This window comes from Cottoperca gobio, chromosome 3 (genome assembly GCF_900634415.1).
Source record: "Cottoperca gobio chromosome 3, fCotGob3.1, whole genome shotgun sequence".
Taxonomy (NCBI): Eukaryota; Metazoa; Chordata; class Actinopteri; order Perciformes; family Bovichtidae; genus Cottoperca; species Cottoperca gobio.
The window spans coordinates 4,396,682-4,410,133 of NC_041357.1; the positions used below are offsets into that span (position 1 = coordinate 4,396,682).

General features: G+C 41.9%; 1 protein-coding gene across 2 annotated transcripts in view; it reads right to left on the bottom strand.

Moving 5' to 3' along the window:
- The window catches only part of znf536 (zinc finger protein 536), a 226,943-nt gene that overhangs the window by 174,902 nt on the left and 38,589 nt on the right, over positions 1-13,452 (bottom strand). For both annotated transcript variants that reach the window (XM_029460697.1, XM_029460688.1), the window contains exon 3: positions 7,201-7,291. The gene's annotated coding sequence lies outside the window, so the exon portion shown is untranslated. The remainder of the gene's footprint in view (positions 1-7,200; positions 7,292-13,452) is intronic.

Here is a 13,452-nt window from a genome sequence, read left to right on the forward strand (position 1 = left end):
CAGACACACACAGGGACTGCCTTTAGAGCTGCGCAGAGAGACGGATTTCACATATCAATCAAAAGAGGGAGGGGGGGGGGGGGGGGGAGGGCCCTCGTCTGGTGAGAGTGGTCCTTCAGGAACTATGAACAGATTTGAATGGAGTATATGCTTTTCTCTCTTACCACCACTATTCATAATAACAGAGGACACAGGAGTAGTGGAGAGGGAGGGAAGTCCTCTTAACACGTTTTTTTTTTTTACTCTTTTAGACTTGTCTTCCCTTATATGGGGACTGTAGCATGGACCCTCAGCCTGGCCCTGAAATAATAAGACTGTAGTGGATGCCTAGATTGTACAACATTGAAAAAAGGTTGCTTTGTGAAGAGGCCAAGAGGGCCCACTGTATTCAGTCTGTGTGCAAGCTTTCATGTTCTTGAGTTTGTACATGCAAGGCCTTGTATGTGTGTGTGTGTGTGTGTGTGTGTGTGTGTGTGTGTGTGTGTGTGTGTGTGTGTGTGTTGGAGGGGGGCGGGGTGTCATTCCATTACACCTGCGCAATGGCATAATGAGCCCATGAGTGTGTGCACTGGGCCACAGCCACCCACTGCGCCAGCCATGCACACCACTGCCGCTAATCATGTTGAAAATGAATAAGGTGTCAGAGTAGGTAATTCACAGCTGTATTAAAGCATGGCAGCCCAGATATAAGGTACATAAAACAAATTAAATATACTATTCTATTATGGAATATTTTTGACAGCTGTATTAATGGCCGCACCTCAAAGGTCTTCTTATTAGGTCACTGGCTACATGTTTTACCTTTTACACATTTTGAGCCAGAGGTATTCACATCATCTCCGACTCACAGCTCACAGAAAATACAAAGAGTAGACTGGAAGAGAATTGGCTAAAATCAAAGGAATCAGTTTGGTTTTAGTCCTTTTCACAACAGAAAACTGATCATATATTTATTTGTACATCTTTAGCTGCGACCTGCAGCTCTATAGAATTGATGGTCGGTCCAAAAAAAATGTCCTCACCGTTTGGCGGCCACAGTTTTCACCCTTGGAGGCTATCATTTGACATCGACATCAAGTTTTTGTGAGGTTGTATGTGTGTGAAAGCATGAAAGTGTGGATGCATGCACGTATGTGGTCGCTTGTTGAAATAAATATCACTATGACTACTCTCTATTGCTGAGTCAGACAATATATAAGTAGATATATCCATTAGATATAAAAATAAATGTCTTAATGTTGCATCTTTGTGAGAATTGTGAGACACATCAGAAAACAGATGGGATGTTATACTATAAAAAGTGCATTAATCAAGAGACTATTTCATTCCCACCAACAATACTAAAGTGGTATGATTTTAAATGAATTGCTGACTCAAACAATATATATCTTTAAAGCCAGTTCATCAAAGTGTTTTGTATTTTCTGAAGTAACAGCTATGCATGTATTTAAAAACACAATTCTTCAGGATAATCATTTAAAACTAGGAGTCATATTTTATTTATTTTGTTCATTGCTTTGCAAAATTACATCATCTCCTCCTGCTTAGACCTCAGTCTGACATTAAAGTGGATCTCAGTGTAACTGGGGGAAAAAAAGTATTAGTATTCACTGCATGTATGCGTGGCACATGTGTGCTATTTTTAAATAGGGATGCTGTGAAAGTGTGGAATTGGGGACAAGACAGCCTTGCACCGGGCCGTGACACAGACTTATGTTAAACCTAATTAGATCATGATAATAGCTTTAGGGCCCCAGTGATCAATGCTAGAGGTCTGTGGAGATGAACTTTCCTTAAGTTTCATGCCACACGCTGGTTGTACTCATTTTTTTTATACACATACACACCCACACACACACTCACATCAGATTGGTTTGCAGACACTGTGTTATATGATAGCATTATTTTAAATACGTGTCTGCACATCATCTATCTGTTTCAACAGTTTGCCATTCTCGTATTGCCGCTGAATGAGTACGATATGCTTAGATCGATATATGTGGTCAGTGTTTGATTAAAACTTTAAGTAGCGTGCGCCAGTGCTTCATCCACCACCAATATGGTGGATATGATTAAGAATTCCTTAATACTGGAAACTCAAAAAGCCTGTTCGTCATCACCTGAGTCTTCCAAGCCTCTCTAATAATGCAATACACCCACGGTGTCTCCTCACCACATTTTCTGATTATGAGCTGCTATCCGTCAACAACAACCTTATGGTGGAGTCTAGTTTACAGCTAACAGACTCCTCGGATCACTCTCACTGAAGACAAAGAGGATTCCTTATGCGTCCATTACTATCTAATGTAATTTGTGTAATGTAATATTTCAACACGTCTGCATCTGCTGACATGTAAGCTAGCTAGCACGTGATTAGTCTTGATACTGGATGCTTTGGGAATCCCTGCACGTATCGGTTGTGGTTGCACCAGTTGTTGACTCTCAAAGCTTCCTCTTTATGCCTTTGTTTCACTACCCCAACTTAGCAAGAGGTGCAAAGGAGCACATTCAGGAAACAAAGGGGTAAAACAAAAGATGCTGGCTGACCAACTTACAGTAGCTGACATTTGCTTGATGTTTCGCACACTGTAATTACCTTTGGACAGCTCTGGTTTGGAACCAACTTTCTTGGCCTTTCAAAAACTCACCCACCCTTTTAATTCCACAACTGGTTCAGACTGGTATGCACTCACTGGAGCCCTGTATATGTGTGTCTGGTTAAGACACAAGTATCAGGTCTGGTCTGTTTTGTTTTTAAAACGAAAATACTATTCTTCTCACTAGTCTTTTTTGAACCCATGCCGTTACACAATTTTATAAAATTGATATACCTGTTTCCTAATGTGACATTTTGATAACATATCCATATCAGAGGCAGATCACACCTGCAGTGGGGGATTTAATATACTAAATACTTGATCATTTTCAATATGAAAACAGTCAATTTTCAGTCCAATAATGACAGAATGCCCAGTTTTCTGACCCTAGGTTTGTGTCGCTGAGTGTAGGTCTGTTAAGTTCATCAGGCTGGGAAGGTCAGATATCCAGGAGCTTTAGAAAGAGCCAGTTAGATTGTTTCAGGTATCTAATCAGGTTGTCTCCTGGCCACCTCCTTGTGGTGGTATTTATAGTACATCCAAATTGGAAGAGAACCCAGGGCAGACAAAGAACACACTTACATATCCTATCTGGCTTGGGAACGATGGAGGTTCCCCTAAGAAGATCCAAATGATGTCTCTAGGAACAAGGACATAAGGCTACTTTACTTAGCCTGTTGCCACCATGACGCATACTTGGATATGCTTTAAAAATAGATTGATGGATGTGAATATGGGCAAGAAATCTAAAATATTGACCTATATGACAGCCTTTACTAATTTGAGTCAGCCTGTGTTCCCCAAAAAATAACTTCATAGGGTATTTGTACAAGCGAGGTTGGGTCAAACAAACAAAGGACTTTCACCAACAAGACCGGTGTGTTGCCAAACAAAAGTCAACGTTGAGTTATTTTAACGTAATGTGTTACATGCTTACTTCACACCCGTTAGTTGGGTAACATCACAGACTAACTTACTTTAGCCTGTATCCTGACCTTTTCCTAAATCCTAACTAAGTCGTTCTGTTGCCTGAACATAACCACGTAGTTTTGTTTGCGTGCATCACCCGTTTTACAATGTTAACCACGTGTTTGAAACGCTCCTCTAGCTCGTTTTATAGGATAGGAACAACCTTTGTGGTCGTATGGGTTGTAGGACTTGTTGATTTTACTTTAACCCTAGTGCACATGTCACATGGCGCTGTAGATGAACATGTATTTTTGGAAAAACCTCTATGTGTGTGTGTGTGTGGGTGTGTTTGTGTGTGCGTGCATGCGTGCGTGTGTGAATGCAGTACTTGTGTGTAGAGAGTTCAGGCCTCATTTCCCAAAACATAAAGGATTTCATAAACACTACTATTTGCCAGAGGTCAATTTGATTCATAATCTATTAGTGCTGGGTCAGTTTGTCTTTTCAGATGCAGTACCCGGCCCATTCCAGTTTGACATGCTAGCCTGTCTGCTGCCAAGCACTGAGAAGACAAGCGGTATTTAAAAAAAACTGTAAAGTTGTACATTTAAACAATTGTGTTGTTTGAATTTGATTGAAATGTGGAAATAGTAAGTAGTAATAGTAGTTATTGGTTTTGTTTGTTTTACATGCTGTAGTTGTGGTCAGGGAAGAACTCGTCCTATTTGAAGGGGACAAAACAGTCTGAATAATTTACTAAACACCCAAACTCAGCTACAGATTTATCCATAAAACTAGCTGTCTAGACACAGGTGTACTGAATGACATAATGATCCCCTGAAACCTTCTAACGAATAAAGGTTTAACATCATTTAAGATACAATCTCCCCAAGAGAAGAAGGCATCCGTCTGCTTGGTGTTGAATGGTGTAGTGTTAAGCTTTCCATGGCGACATCTATCTCTCGCCAGCACCTTGAGGGCATCTCTTAAGCAGAAGAATTTAGCCATTATGTGGCATTAACCTCATTAGAAAACACTCTTTAGCTGCTCCAAGATAAAATTGATTTACAGCTGCCATTTCCACCACTGCTCTCGATCAATGGTTAAACTATCCCTTTTATGGCCCTGTGCACACTCTCTGCTCTTTTCTCCAGTTTTCTTTAACTGCTCTTTAATTTCATTGCACCCCTCCACTCTTGTCCTTGTGCCAGGTATGTAGTCACAGAGTGGAAGAGGGCTTTCCTCTATTCCTCCATGGTCAAATATGGGACTGACTACATTTTTGGAGAGTGGATAAACACACCAGGATCTCTGGCAGATTCCTTGAACCAATTAAGCACCGTGTTGCTGTCTTAGTCTTTTCTCGCTGTGGGAGTTTCACCACAGTCAGCTAAATGTGCGTGGGTGGTCTTAATTGAGGTTATATCTTAACACAATGTTGTAGTGTTTTTCTTTCCACTCTTACCAAGGTTGCTGTAGTTATTCACAATTTAGGAATGTGATTAGCCTAAGAAGCTGCAGATGTACTTGAACATGTTAAAAAAAACCTGATTTTAGGGGGGGGGGGGGGGGGGGGGGGGGGGGGGTTATGCTCATTATGGCCTGGATCCTGTAGGAATATGGGGGTTAGATTGTTTTCAAGTGACTGGGACAGGTGATCCAGTGAACTTACCTGTTAAACATGGACACCTAAAGTCCCTGGAGGATCATTGCTCAGTGCTCCATACTTGTCATCAGTCATGTATGTTTCCTTAGTTCACAATCTTTCCAATGATTGTAGGCTCTGATCTCATTAGAGAGAAAATGGGAATTCAGCAGCTAACATCAGAGTACAATCCACAGTCCATGTCTTTGCACTTTGAGTTTAGATTTTGTGTAAAAAGTGTGGCTAATTAATTTTGTTTTTTTTGTTTATATGCCACAAAGCACAGTCTTGAGCAAGCAGAGGCCACTTTAACCTGTTTCCACATAAAGTTGATGGGTAAGACTGTCTACAGCTAAGCCAAGCAGAAAATCCACGATTTTCGGTGTGGCCAAATGTCAGTACATGCCCGCCCACCTCTGACAGCTCAGGTTTATGTGGACGTTTAAGCAAAACACTCAACGCTGTATTTCTTTGACAAATCAATATGACCACCATTTCAGCTCTCCTTCCTTCTTTCCCTCCCTCCCTTCTCGTGCTCGCTCCTTTCTCATCTCCCTCTGTCTGGGAGAATTGATCCGCATGGATGGAATGATATCAACCGACGGATAGAGTGATACGCCCCGCTCCCTCCTTCCTGCCCTCCTTTCACCGCACTTTTGACACATAAATAAAATATGTGGCCTTTTTGTTTCGATTCGCCACGGCGTTAGTTCTGAGAAGGGAATATGGTGCGCCAGGCTCACATGGAGCTGTTGGTAGACAAGAGGGAGCTGAGAGTCGGCTGGTTGCCATCACTCACTGTTCACAGGCGCCCTACAAAATCCCCTGAACTTTCCGACACATGCATTTGTTAGAGTGACACAGTCAGATTCTAAAGAATGGCATTAGAAAATAATGTGAGCGCTAAATTATTCAGGCTTTTTTTTTTTTTTGCCATAATGCCTCACTTCACAACCACACACAGCCGCACACACACTAACACACAGACGTATATATATATATATATATATATATATATATATATATAGATATCCCCCCACTCACGTCTGAATTATGGCAGATCCATTTAGTGTCAGCGTCCAAATTTGGCAAAGGAAAGGATGAGAGAAGGTGCAGTGAGGGGAGAAGAGTTCACTAACTCTGTCATGCTACTGCATTAAGATGCCAAACCAGCGCCGCAGTCAATCCCAACTTTAATATCAACTGAAATAAATCACAACCAGGGCTACACGTATTAGGCCCTGCTATTAACAGACGAATGCTACATGCTCATCCACACCTCGGCTAGATATTCCTGATATGGCGGCAAAGGCATTTCCACAACTGGACAAGAAATAGATGCTAGGTGAACTAACCTCGCGTCCTCGGAGCATGCCAGAGCATCAGGGTTTCCACTCCAGTCTGTCACACAGTCAAAGGCTCTAACTTCTCCTCACACCTCCCTAGGCTTCGGCTGCACTTTTTGCATTTTTCTCCCTGCATCTGAAACCCTCAAACGTATACAAGCACACACAACCTATATTACATAATCTCGGTTTTGCTCGCTAGACGGCTTCTGGTCTGAACACTGGAGAGAAGAATAACTTGAGAGACACTCAGCTTGGATTTAAAACCCTACTACAACGGATAACTGATTGGATTAAATGGGAATTATCTGTTGATATGCCTGTGCAGGTCATCTGTACAGCCACGTTCAACGTCCCAGCCAACTGCTGTGTGTCTGTGTGTGTGTGTGTGTGTGTGTGTGTGTGTGTGTGTGTGTGTGTGTGTGTGTGTGTCATTATAATGATCATCCTCATCATCATAGTGATCGTCATCATCACCCCACACAGATTGCATCATAGCGTGAAAAACCCGCTGCACGGGCTCATCAGACTGCCTCGTTCTTCCTTTCTCCTCCCCTTAACTTTCACCCATTCATGCAACACTACTGTCACAAATAAAGCCTGAATGATTGCACAGTTATTATACCCTCTCCTCCCAAAGTCTCCTTTCCCAAACCCCCACCCCTAGCCCCATTTCCCTCTTCCCCAGAAAGCCCTGAGTCACCTCAGACAGTGGGTAGGGGTAGTTTCTTGGACAGCGTGCTTAGCCCCGTTAAGCTTCAGCTCCGCTCCTGGTCGGCACTGATCAGGGAGCCCTGGGAGAGAGAGAGACAGAGAGAGACAGAGAGAGAGAAGATAAGGAAAGTGCTGAGTTCACCGCCACCACAGCTCCCCTTCCCTCCCTCCCCTCTCTCTTTGCTTCGAGCATCCCCTCCTCGAGAAGGGGTTTCCCCCCCCTGGAAAGAGGAGGGGAAGGTGAATCGACTGCAGCACTGCTGACTGTGCTGTAATAACCTCCAGCTCTCTGCTCATTCTCCACCTTCTCCTGTTCATCCACCAACTTCAAGCCTTTATTAAACATTTAATCAAAGTGTGTGTGTGTGTCTATATATATACCGTATATATATATATATATATATATATATATATATATATATATATATATAAATATGCAGTTGTTGGCTTGGTTTGTCTGTGCGTTTGTTAGTCTGGTTGGATAACGGACAAACTACTTGCCCGATTTTGAAGAAACTTGTCGGAAGTGTGTGGCGTGGGTCAAGGAAAATTCACGTGAACGTCAACTCAACTGGAAACCCGACGTAAACAATGGCATTCTAGGTTTATATAGATATGTCATTAACATTCCAATAACAATAGGCTACTATGGCATGAAAGAATCAAACCTCCAAACATCTAAATTGTGAAATTATTATTATTATTATTTAGCAGTAAAAGGATAAGTCTGCTGATATTCCATATTTCTCGTTATGTCAACACATCCCAAAAAAAAAAAAAGTGTTAATCCTTTTCTCACATATTTCAGACTCTTTCTGGGGCACTCAGCCCCAAAGTTATTTGTATCAAATCAGTGAGCAAATCTTCAAAAAAGCAAAACAGGTCGCAGTACATATTTTAAAACAACAACAGTAAAATGGCACTATGGAGAAGCAGAGTGTTGTAAGACTGCAGCTACACATTATTATCCAGTGAGTGCTGGTGGGTATTGATTGAACATTTCTGAGAAAGGTTCTCATAAATGGTCTTTTAAACAAAAGTAATGACAGTAATTATCAATATTGTACTGTGTATGGACATAATGTCAATGACAAGTGTTGCCAAATTCTTCTTCTGTCAGCTGTGAAACAAACTACATGCTCTCCACTCACAGCAAGTTGTTTTAAACATCTCAACTCCCCCTGCACATTAAAGGAAATAAATAATAAAGCTCCTGCAGAGATCTGCAGTCACATATTGCATGCAATGGATATCCAGGTCATTAAGCAACATGTTGACACCTCTGTTATTTACTACCCCAACCGTTTTCCCACCTCGTTTAATCAGACTTTACTAAAAACCCGCTGACTCAGAGAGAAACCTTCTTTCTCTCGGCTCTGTTTATGTTTATCTCCTTCAGCTCCATTCTGCTCTCTGCCTTTCTCTTTGCTTACTTACTCATATTTTCCAAAATGTCTTTTTCACATGTGTGTGGGTTTCGGAGGGGCCGAGCCACAGAAACATCACAAAAGAACAAATAAAGTGGAGTAAAGCAGAGTGTTTTCCTCCAACATGAAAGACTACAGTTATCAAAGGCAGAGAAGGTCTCGGCTATGTGTTGCAACAGCCAGATGCTGAGTGTTTCTTGCATTATCGCAGCAGTCAGGTGATAAAATGTGTAACTTTGTGATTTTCTTTACGTGCTTTACCAAAGCAGCTATCACAACCCTGCTCCTCGTCATGCGTCAGAGGGCGATATTTAAAACATTCAAAGTGGAGCACACCGTTTTTGCCTTAGAAGTGGTTTACCTTCGATTTTCTCTGCTGGGAAGGGATCACTTGAGACAAGTGGGGGAGGCGGATTGAAGGGAATTAGATGTGGCTCAATACAAGTTATCTTTAATGGAGGGATCCTGGTTGGAGGGATTCAAGAGAAAGAAATCAAGGGGAAAAAAGCAAGAGAGAAACGAAGGGGGGAAAAAAAACCTAGATGTAAAGTGTTGACAGCTGTGTTTGGTGCGCTCGGACTCTGGGGTCAGGTGTCGACGAACACACATACAAACAAATGTTCACACGGCACACATATATTAGCAGTCCCTCGCTTACTGGAACCTGGATGTAATATTGTTCTTGTTACAACGGCCATCTGATGTCAAATTCACACAGCAGCAGGACCCTCCGCAAGCTGCTCCGTACACCAGCCACGCTGGTACCAAACAAAACCTACACACATACAAAAGGTGTTCTAAAGCTACATGATGATGTGCACTCTTTTTCTCTCTCCATGTCTCTGTCTAACCCTCCCTCCCCACACATACACACTCACGCACACACACATGGATAAGTCATGAGGAAATGGATGCCCATGTTTTGTGGGACCACCTGTTCATCCTGGATACAAGTCTAAGAACCCAGTAAGGGTTAACCCTCTTTGTGAGAGGGAGCCAGGATTGTGTGTATGTGTGCACAACTTCATACATGTGTGTGTGTGTGTGTGTGTGTGTGTGTGTGTGTGTGTGTGTGTGTGTGTGTATTTGTAGGTGTGTGTAGGTGTGTGTGTGTGTGTGTGTGTGTGTGTGTGTGTGTGTGTGTAGGTGTGTGTCTGTGTGTGTGAGCGTTGGCTCTACCCCGTCTGAAACGTGCCCCATGAGTGGCAGACTGGCTCAGGCTGTCCGGCTGGGAGGGAACAGAGCCCACTGCTGGGCCACCTCCCCAACAACACACACACATACACACACATACACCCCCCCCCCCCACACACACACACACACACACACACACATACTTAATCCTATGCACATTCCATGGGGAGCATCTTTCCTCTCCATCACCCATTCCAAACTACTGTACCTGCTCTAAAAGACATGAAAAAAAGACAAAAGGAAAAATTGATGTATTTGCTAACGTTATGCCTAAATAAATTCAGAATTTAAATCGATATCAATTAAAATGTATGCAATTTTCATTACGATAACTTTTTTTTTTATTTAAATCAAAAACAAAAATAATTTAATTTTAAAAAAGTATGTGAAAATGAATTTATTTTAGTCTTCGTAAACTACATAATGTTTGACTTTTTCTAAAACAAACTAATATTGTGCTGATCTGAAACTGTTCTCAACCGCTGCCAGTCAACGCTGCGGCCACACATGCCATGTTACGTCGCCAATGTGTGCACCACACACACAAATGCATCCACACAAACCACCTTGAATCATGGCACCTCTCATCATTCTCATAAGTGTCTGAAAATAGGGGAAGAACCAGCACTAACCTCCCCCCCAACAAATAATCACCTCCTGGGAGGCAACGAGACTGAGAAAAAAAAATAGCAATCTTGTCTTTCAAACGAAAAGGGGAAAAATATTTTAAGGGGCAATGAATTTCGTGGAGCTGAATAGGATGTTGGTACATGTTTTACTAAAGGAAATATAATGGCAGACTATTATTAGATCACATTAATCACGAGTGTGCCAAAGGCAGTGACAGCCGCGCTGAAAAGGATTGAAAACGCTGGTAATGGATATAAATTACCCATTGTGTGATAAAAGGATTTTTTCTTCACTAAGAAGGTAAAAAGGAATAAAAACACAGAGAGAGCCACTAAACGCTGTGTGTACATATTTGCATGTGTATATGTGTATGTATGTGTGAGTGTCCTGCCGCCTGTGAGTGTGTAATATGTAATAATACAGGGTTATCAGTGCAGGATTAAAATTTTAAGGGAATCAGATAGTGACAGTGAGGCCTTGCATTAAAGACGCCAGCAACAGAAAAGAGGGAAGGATTAAAAACAGATTAAATTGGTTTGTAGTGACGGAGATGAAAGGAAGGAGGAGAGGGGGGAAGGAGAGTGTGTTTTGACAGAGGTCTGTCGGGCTTTTGGCACGTTGATAATGAGTCACATCTCCCATGCACTGTTATTTATCGCCGACTTGGCTCACAAACAAAAGATCAATAATTTTGAGCAAATCTAATGTTGTCCTCGCCGCTAATGCGGTCGTCCATCACATCTGCCATCTTCACCAAGGAGATGGACTGATTCCCTGTTTATTTGGAGATCAAATGCAATTATATCACATGGTTCTAATAACAGAGGAAACCCCCCTCCCCACGTGAATATGTGTGGCGCCTTGGATCATGCCCATGCATATGTATATATAGATATACAGACATGCACAAAGGTGTCACGTATGTGTAAATGATAATATATGTATCGAATGGGCGATGAGTTGCCATGCCGTTTTTCCGCATCAATCTTCATTTCTTCCTCAGACCTTGCCTTTGAAATATGAAGTGTGTCAACGGCCCGTCCCCCCGCAACACAGGAGGCACACAAACATCCGTCAAAGCAAGTCACCCGATGTTCACCAGTTAGCCTGCAGCACAAAGAGATGAGAAGACAGCAGATCCTTCACTGACAACTAGCCCTGGGTGAGACACTTTCCAGCCACCTGAACTCAATCAGGCCCCAGTGGAGGCAGCATTTGGGTATTTCATTTCATCTTCGTCCCCTTATTCACTCGAGGTATGCTTGATTTATCTCACGCGCAGGAACGCAAATCACATTTGGAATCCAACATCACTTTCGGTACGGTTATCTACGTAGCAGCTGCTTGTTGTGGCGCTTTTCAACGTGGTTGAGTGTAGCTCAGACTCTAATGTAAGGGCCATCAGAGGTGCAATGCACTGTATCTACTCTCTGTATAATCTCTACCAACTGTTGGCTATGTGTTCAAATCATTTGGGACCTTCTCGACTGTCCTTGGCACACCAAAATCAAACGCACCCCATCGCTACGACAGTAAAGCCAGTGGCAGGTGTAAGGCACTAAGCTTCTTCCCTTTCTCCCTGGGTGAGGTGTGAGGAGCAAGACAATGACAGACAAAGGTCACCTGGCCCACAACAACCCACCCGCTGAGGTGTTGACCTGCCGAAAGCACCCCTGAGGCAAAAGGAAGAAAGGAAGGAAAGAAGGAAGGAAAGATAGAAAGAAAGAAAGAGTCTACAACCAGGCAAAGACTTAGACACCCATGTGGCAACCAAGAAAATGACAAATATCAACCAAAATATTCATAAAACTTCATTGAGTATTATATTATGGATGATCAGAGAGTCATACAGGCTTTGTAAGGTTTTTCCCTTGATTCCAATGAATGCCCAAGTTGAGGTTTTCTAATTGATAAAAAAACAAATGAAATGCGAATATATGTAAATGTAGCTCATGTATTTGAAAGATGCTATTCAAATAATCATGTCTTTAAATTGCTAGGTTTACCCAACCTAACAATGCAAAAATATTAAATTCAAAACAATAGAGATGAATAACTTAAAACAATGAATGGATTATCTTTGTTGGTAGACCACTCAATGAATCCTTTAAACAATGCAATGGACATAGCAACTGTCAGAGTTACGATCTTTGGGGCATCCTGCATTCACACAGGTTTTCAACAGGCTAATATCTAAATCTATTCTCTGGAAAGTGCCGGGTATAGGAGGTCAGGACCTTGGCAGGTGAAATAATAAAGCCTTGACATAAGGCAGAGAGCAGGGAGGCACACCAGGACCTAGTGCAACCCAAGGCACCTCCCATCTGCACCTAATTCTCTCTCTCACTGTGTCTTTCTTCCCCACTGTTAACATACCAAGACACCTACAAGCATGGCAGACTTCATAGATGTTCAGAGCAGTGTCAGGGCACAGCTAAAGGTCAACGTTCCTGGAAGCCATACAGATATGATGGGCCTCATTCACCAATATCTTCTTAAATCTTTTCTTAAATGTTTTGATGAGAAAGGTCCTAGGATAAGTCTACGTCAGATTCATGACGTGTGACTAAACCGCAGAGTTCTTGTACCTTTGTTCTCATGATGATGAATCCCATTGTCTTTGTAAATTGAAAGTGCATGATCCTAATTTGCAGGTAAATGCCCCGCCAATCCACATTAAAGGACATGACGCTGAATGGCCGTGTGCAAACTGACATTGAAAGGCCCCCAAAAAAACTTGAAACATAAAGAAAACTTCAATTCAAGTGGAGGTTCTTCTGTCAAACAAGCTTTCATGGATGCTATTACTTGAAGTGAATTTGTATTGTTTATTTATTTTAAAAGACCATAATGATTTGTGAAATAATGAAAACAAATCTGAATATTATAAATGATACAAATATTATTGTAATTTAAATCCGATATTTTTACCTACAACTGTATAATGGAAAAAAACAAATCCATTATTTTGCACAAACATGTGATCTTGA